This window comes from Lutjanus erythropterus, chromosome 11 (assembly GCF_056507025.1).
Source record: "Lutjanus erythropterus isolate fLutEry1 chromosome 11, fLutEry1.hap2, whole genome shotgun sequence".
In the NCBI taxonomy this organism is placed as follows: domain Eukaryota; kingdom Metazoa; phylum Chordata; class Actinopteri; order Lutjaniformes; family Lutjanidae; genus Lutjanus; species Lutjanus erythropterus.
In genome coordinates, this window is record NC_139327.1 from 39,810,321 (window position 1) to 39,816,559 (window position 6,239).

Below are 6,239 nucleotides of genomic sequence, written 5' to 3' on the forward strand. Positions count from 1 at the left end.
GTACTACAGGATAATACAACTATCTATAAATATATCCAATATTTGTACACACTGTATTTCTCACTCCATATAGAGGAAAGACAACTAGTTATCTGAAGACAGGCCTTTTTGAAATAAACAAACTTGTACAGAACAGAACAAATTATCAATCAGTGCTGATTGTATTGTTGTAATTTGTTGATCTAAAGTGAAAAATACCAACTCCCATGATCCTTTGCCACTTCACAGCATCATTTAAGTATTTCTGTTATTGTTGTAATGTGAGAGCAACACTACAGTGACAGAAGTTACACGTCGTACATTAAAGATAAAGGTGAAAAAAGGTTTTGTTTGGATAATCTTTCTTTTTTTAATCTGTGAAAAATGTGGGAAAAAGAGTTTTGCCAGATTATTTTTTGTTTGTTTGTTTGTTGTCATACTTTTGGCCACAAGAGCAAGTTATGTAACATGACTGTCATGTCTGTTTCAAGGCTGGAAATGTATTTTAATTGGTGTTAAACTGGCAACCAGTGGAAAACTTCTGCCTCTTGTGGCCAAAATAAGTATTACAATAATAAACACTAATTAAATGATGCTGGCAACGATGTTTTTTATCACGTGCCAAAACTTTTGTTCACCTGTTCTGAAGTCATAAACACACGAGAGAAATTAATTTAAATCAGACGTTTTTCTCACTTGCCTGTCAGAGCTTTAAAACTTTGTTGTTTATCTGTTAAAAGGAGAAAATATGATTATATGACTGAAAAATCCTCCTATAACTAAAAATATTAAAATAGTTATTGCGATGCGTTTCACCATTAATCATGATTTAATGGTATAATGTTTGTATAGACATTTTATTCAGAGCAAAACCAAAATACAGAAAAGAGACGTTGTCACCAAAGTTGTCAGTTTGGTGAGAATATAATAACTAGAACGAACACAAGTATAGTTGGCCAGGAATAAGTTTTATATAAAATTTGAACAGTGGATACAGAGGCGATATTATGTGTATAAAAAAATACATACAATAAAAGGAAAATAAATGAATCTTATCTTTTCTATTTGGAGCAGATGTTCAAGTTAGCTGATGAAATGTAAAAGGCACTAAATGTACAACATTCCAGTTTTAAAGACGTTATTTAACAGAGGCCAAGGTCATTCCGAGATGAACCAAAACAAAACAAAACAAAAAAAAAATCACAGGGAATTTGTTGTCTTTGATATGCAAGACATAGTGCAGATTTTACAACATAACATACCAAACAATTCTCAAATAACACACAACTATTTACCATCGAAAAAACACCAAGCACGCACTTTAAGACTTGCTGTGAGTGGAGTGAACACTGCAGCCTGCCTTCACTCAAAACTTTAAAGACACCAACACACCAAACGTCGCGCGCAAACTCGGTCAAACTGGAAATCTCTCATAATTTATAGTTTACATCACAATTTCTACAACAGCACTAAACACTGCAACAAGTCACAATTAGAGCAAAGCGACCAGCAGTAAAGGTTTGTCGGTATCATACAGGTTGTTTTCTTTTTGATTTGGTGAATACGCTGAAGTACATGCTGACTAGTAAGAAGAAGACAAACAAACAAACAAATCAACAGAAAAGACTTGAACATTGAAGAGAAAACAAATCTGGAAGACTACAGAGCCGACACAGTGTGGTGTCACCGCCTCAGTCGAGTCAAAATGGACTGAACTGACATTTTCTTCAGTCACAAGGTGGTTTAGTGAGTAAATAAGTATTCAGTCACCGCAGAGACAGTTTGAAATAAATTAAAGAATAACTCTTGAGAGGAGCAACTCGTCTCATTTTTTGGTACAAACATTCACCGTCTCTAAAGGTTGAGAGGACGAACCCCGATGACTTGACGGCTGCTGACCTCTGTGTACTTTTCCAGACTCGGCAGGCTTTATTTTGAGATCATTTCTATCACAGCATGCTAACATGCTAAATACTAGCATGTTATGCTGAGACCCATGTTGCATGTTAGACAGCAGCTCAGCAGTTGAAAGTTGTTTTTTGACCTCCAGCAGTTTAACTCTGTTATTTTTCTCTCCGACTGTTCAGCATAGTCCCGCCCTCCTGTGCTGTGATTGGCTAGTGCTCATTGCCTGTGATGCTAGCTGCAGCTGTGAGTGCAAGTCTGGCCCAATGTGTAGATATTGGGCAGTTTTGAAAATGAATGTCTCAAACGCAGGACTTTAACCAGGGAAAGTGAGGCTTGTGTCCCGTGTTACACTAAAGGTCGACTTTATTAGGATTATTTTCGGTTTTAAAAAATATTTTCAGTTTTAAGTCACACTTTGGTCAGATTAAGGCACCAAAACTACTTGGTTAAGTTTAGGAAAAGATCATGGTTTAAGTAAAAATAGATCCTTTCAAAACGTTAGAAAGGCTTTCTGACAATCATGAGGACCATCAAGGCAACAACTACTAGCCAATCACAGTGCGGTATTAGTAGCCAATCACAGCACAGAGAGGCGGAATAGTATTATGGGGAAATAATGCGGCCTGTGCTCTCCGGTGCATTGTGACATCACTGCTGCGTGCCGTTATAAGCAACAGATTATAAATCTGAGCTCAACTCGACACACTTTAAACTCTCAGCAACGGCTATGAAGTTTCTCTCTGACATGCCAACATACTAATGTCAGCAAACTAACAAGAACAAATGTAACATATTTCCGATCTACTGCGGACTACAAAAAGTAGAATAAATAATAATAAACTACTGTCTGTCTGTGCACACGAGTATAGGTCAGGCTTGAGGCTGAATGCTGACCTTTTAAAGTGAAAAGGTTTTCTGATCTGTTGTGATCATGATTTGTGATGCATGTTGTGTCTATTGTTTTAACAGTGTTAACTGGCTTTATTGCTTCTATTCTTCTAAAGTTGTCACGGTACCAGAATTACAGACTTTGATACTTTTATTTTTTACAGCTTCAGTACTTTCCATACTTTTGAACATTAGTACTGTATTGTTTTTAAACACGTGGTATTGAAAAAGTCTAGTCTACAGTGGATCTGTTCTCTGGTGTGTCATGAGCTTTACATCCATCATGGCCACAGACTTTCAGTCTAATAAGGTCCAAACTGTGAGCACAGCAGTGGGACTGGCACACAAAGATAATGGAAATCTTATCAGTGACATTCACAATGATACAATCAATCCTACTTAAGACAACAAAGTAATATTTGCTAGCAGAGATTTATGTTAAACAGTATTCTCCATTTGGATACATCTAAAATAAAAATATATGACAGTATCAGAGGGTTTAAATTACAAGCTGAATCTCCATTGTCCCTTTATGGCTTCATGGAGATTTATAATAAGTGTGAACTCGTTGTTAAACCGTCCAACGTTACTGTTTGGTTCACTCTCACAGTTTTTGGTGATGCGTTTTTAGCTGAAAAGCTCTAAAAAAACTCACTGCACTCTTTCTGTTGAGCATTAAATAGCAGACGGACACAGTCAGCCACTACCTGGTGAACACAGTGGAGCGTTTAGCAGCTGAAAAGCCAGATACTTCACTCAGGAGTTGGTGGAGACCAAAAATGGGGCTAAAAGAGAGTGAAAATTGTACATACATTCATCAGGCAGCTGTTTAAACAGGATGTAAATGTGTTTATAATTTGTTCCTGCTGCCTCCTAGTGGTCAAAATGTCAGTTTTTACAGCTTTAACAGTATTATGTTGGATGGATCTTTTGGATTTCATATGAATGTGGCACTGGAACAAAAACAAACCTTTTTTGAACCTCTTTTTTTACTAAAGAAAGTTTAATTCAAGCCATTTTGACTCGAGAGGCTCCACACTTTTCTGCAGGCACCGTATGTGTTGGAGTCGTACGGTGACAAATAATTAAGACTAAAAAGAGAAAACATGCCACCATCTTTCTAGACCTCTACAGCAAACTACTTTCCCTCTCTGGAAAGACATCCACAGCCACACCACACTGGAATGAGTTACAGTAAACAGCACTATATCTTACATGAGCAGGAAATATTTACAAATACTGGTCAACATGGAGATTTTTTTTTTTTCTTTACTGCATTCGGAATCACAAGCTGAAGCTGAAGGCATTTAGACTGGTTGCAACACAAATATCATTCTCATAAGTCATTGAACCATAACAGACAAAACTGTAACATAAATTTGGTTTTTAAAGGCTTCAAACAAAACAAAATCATACAAATTTGGAATGCATTTTAAAGCTTAAAAGCATCTGAAAAGAACTCAACCTAATATATTTGGCCCATTAGTTTAAAAAAAAAGAGCTTTACACAATACATAGATGAAAAAAAAGGATGGATATTCTCATAATAATGTTTGTTATGTTAGTAAATTGCATGCAAACAGTGTATTTAGCATTTGAGAGCTCCCAGTTTTCATAGAAGGAGATATTTCACCTCAGTTGAACATTTTTATTTTAACATGCATATTTCAAAAACTCAGCTGAAAAACAAAAAACGCCCAGGTTATTACAGTTTCCTCTATAAACAGGCAGAAAAAAACTTCTTAAAGCATGATTCAGAACTAAAACAAAAACCTCGACCTGGGTTATACAGCCTGTGTGTTCACAGACATCCAGAGCACCTAAAACTGGTTATAAAGCAGCCGGTAAGAAACAGAAACCGGTTAAAGAACATGTTCCACTGAGGTGAAAATCAAACGGGAGGCAGTTTTTATTAAAAGGTACCACAACAACATGCCAGAACTCTACAGAAAACTGAAGCATTCACAGTTAACACAACGTCAGACGGCTTCTTCGGTTTTACATCGATCTGCGGAGTACCAGCTTTAGTCTTTAAGATGTCATTATAACTGCATGCAAAGTTACTGAAGGCGATGTAAAATCTAACTCTACATTATTCGCCCGTACAAAACAAGATCACTATGGAACTGCCCAACAAAGGAGATGAACTGAGGCTTCAGCAGCCTGCTGCACCAGCTGGTTTAAAGTTAAACTCAGGTGGAATGTCATTTTAGAAAAGAAAAGTTAGTCACAACATGGTGTTAAAAGTTCAGAGATGACATTAAGTGTAACGCTGGACAGACACTGTACAGGTGAAGAGTACCAGAGTTTCATTATGAGGTTAGGCCCATGATGGGACACAGGTCTTTTTTTTTTTTTCATTTTCAAACATGTAGTCTTCTCCTTCTGGAGCTACAAAAGGTTTTTAACAACTGTTTGTCACCTGTGCAGTAGTTCTCAGTGGAGATTTCCATGATCACAGTGTTCTAACTGAACACAAGCGTCCAACAATCGCTAACATTGAATGATCCGTGTCAACAGTGAATCTGTTAAATATGTTCATCTGTCATATAATCAAACCAAGTACGAACAAGTAAAACTTTTTAAACAGAAAACATACTTTATATTGTGATATTTTGATGTTTCTTAACTGGAAATGACGTTTAATACAGCCAACAGTCAGTAGGTTACTATTAGTGAAGGTCAATCACCCTGATAAGCAGCTTCCTCCTTATTTAGGTTTTTAAAACTTAAATTATTGTATTGAAAGCTCCTCGTGAATCAGCCGTTCTGCAGCGCTTCCAACACGAGCAACGTAATAAACAGAAACAGGGTATCACTCACGTCCAGTTAGGACATTCATGTCGCTGCCGCTCACTTGCCTTGTGTTCAGTTAGGACACGTGAAACCCTGAAGTCGTCTCCTCTGACTACTTTTAGAATCAGGCCCAATTTCCACCAAGAACAGGAAGTTTGAGGAGTCACAACGTCTGAACCGATCCTCCAACAGCCAGATGGTTTAAGCAGTCATTCAATGATTTGCATGTCAGGAATTCAGATTAGCAGCTCAGCAACCTGATGTTCCTAAAGACCTGTTATAACCTGTAATGAGCTGGTTATTAATGCACCAGTATTGTACACGTTGTGGATGAGTGTATTCTTGACTGAGGCTGATCTGTGACAGAAGTCAAACTGAATCTTGCTGTAAAACAGACTTCTCCCCTCCTCTTCTTCCTTTCTGGTCACAGTAGAACTGGACAAAATAACACTGCCTTTTCCCCTTTTTTAAAAAATCAAAACTGTTCTGGACGCCACACAAAACAGATCAAATTTCCCGTGTTAATGTTCAGTTTGGGCACCGAAGTCATGATGGTTTTGGCTGCACAGAACGGAAAAATTCAAACATGAAATGATAAATCGTACGGTGTCTGTCCAGCTGGTTTAAATAATAACTTTTCTTTGACATTTAAACTGCGTCGCACACAG